Source organism: Octopus bimaculoides, chromosome 7 (assembly GCF_001194135.2).
Source record: "Octopus bimaculoides isolate UCB-OBI-ISO-001 chromosome 7, ASM119413v2, whole genome shotgun sequence".
Taxonomy (NCBI): domain Eukaryota; kingdom Metazoa; phylum Mollusca; class Cephalopoda; order Octopoda; family Octopodidae; genus Octopus; species Octopus bimaculoides.
This window is the reverse complement of record NC_068987.1, coordinates 56710642-56712337: the sequence shown is the minus strand read 5'-3', so window position 1 is coordinate 56712337 and position 1696 is coordinate 56710642. Positions and strand designations below refer to the sequence as shown.

The 1696-nt window shown below is 39.7% G+C and overlaps 1 protein-coding gene across 2 annotated transcripts in view; it reads right to left on the bottom strand.

Moving 5' to 3' along the window:
* LOC106873894 (uncharacterized) overlaps positions 1 to 1696 on the bottom strand; it is a 161052-nt gene that overhangs the window by 66326 nt on the left and 93030 nt on the right. The window lies entirely within an intron of this gene.

Here is a 1696-nt window from a genome sequence, read left to right as displayed (position 1 = left end):
ATTCATAGTTGATAGTTTAGACGCGGAAAATCTGTTCCCCAAAGTCTAAACATTTACATCAATGATATCTGTTCTACTCAGTGAGTACTACATATACTTTGGTATGGATGAAAATAAATTTCGACAAATGGTGACCCCGACGCGATTCATTTGTCGTATGCTGGTTGGTATGTTGTGTGTTGTGTTGGACACCACCGTCGCCTGGTTCTGGTTGGTTGCGTGTATTGTAAATAAAGCTAATTCACGAACATTCAGCATTATTTATTGATAGAAATGATTTATTGTGTTAGCTTTAATATTAGCTATCTGGAAAAGAAAGATGCTGATACAATAAACTCTGCACATTGTTAAAGCTGTGAGAAGAGAATCGTGCTCTGTTTTGTTAAAGGTTAGCTGTGGTATGCTGTGATCTGCTTTGCTTCAAAGCTATTTACGGTTTGCCTTCTTTGGGTGCTCGAAGCAGTCTGCTTTCCTTAAGTGCCCGAAACGGACTGCTGCCAAACTGTTTAACTAAGGGGAAAAAGTGCGAATTTTAGAATATTCGAGAAGCCATATTACGCCACAGTTTCACACTGATTAGTTGATCAATCATATGAAACTGTTGTAGCATACTCGAGCAGAAACTGATTATTTCGCGGTTGACGTTGGAATCTCTACAATGGTTTCAAATTTTGGCACTGAGGCAGCAGTTTTTCAGGGGAGGAAAGTCTATTCCATCGACCTCAGAACTTGACTGGTACTTATTTTATCGAACCCCGCGAAAGGATGAAAGGCAAAGTCGACCTCGGCGGAACTTGGACTCAGAATGTAAGGATGGACGAAATGCCTCTAAGCATTTTCCCCGGCGTGCTAACGATTCTACCACTTCGCCGCCTTTCTGTGGAAGATAATTAATGTCATTAAGGTATTACCATCCAATGTTGCATTATATTGATGGTTAAATGATACGCAATGTCACTCGTAAGGAAGACCACACTGTGATATATATTATGTACACAATACCCTTGTTACTTAATACATATGAACCAACACAACAAATGTTGGCGAACATTTCCATCAAACCTTCCTTGTCGTATAAACATATCAAGCCAGATATTGCTGTTTTGAGACAGCAAAGAAAAAAATCATGCCATTATGCGCAGCCATAGATGGTCAGCTGCCCTGAAGTTGCTGATATTCCTTTCACATCTAACAGAGAACATTTGCAGACAACTGTTTCGAGACCCTTAGCTTCCCTACCCAGATTAATCATTCACATATTGTTGGTGCAGTCGGATATCATACTATAGGTTACAGTAACAATTTCGAAAAGTTGGGGGATATTCAATCAAATGCAATCTGTCAGAGGAACATTTAAAATACACAAGACTTTTCTAAGGTGCATCGTGTAAACAACTTATTTTTGTATCCGAATTTCAGCAATAGTGCTACGTTTCTTTGTCAGAAATGTGCTCCTCCGCTATGGAAAAAATTCAAACAATAAAAAAAGAAGATTACGTGCATATAGGCTCAGGAGTGGCTGTGTGGTAAGTAGCTTGCTTACCAACCACATGGTTCCGGGTTCATTGCCACTGCGTGGCACCTTTGGTAAGTGTCTTCTACTATAGCCTCGGGCCGACCAAAGCCTTGTGAGTGGATTTGGTAGACGGAAACTGAAAGAAGCCTGTCGTATATATGTATATATATATATATATAT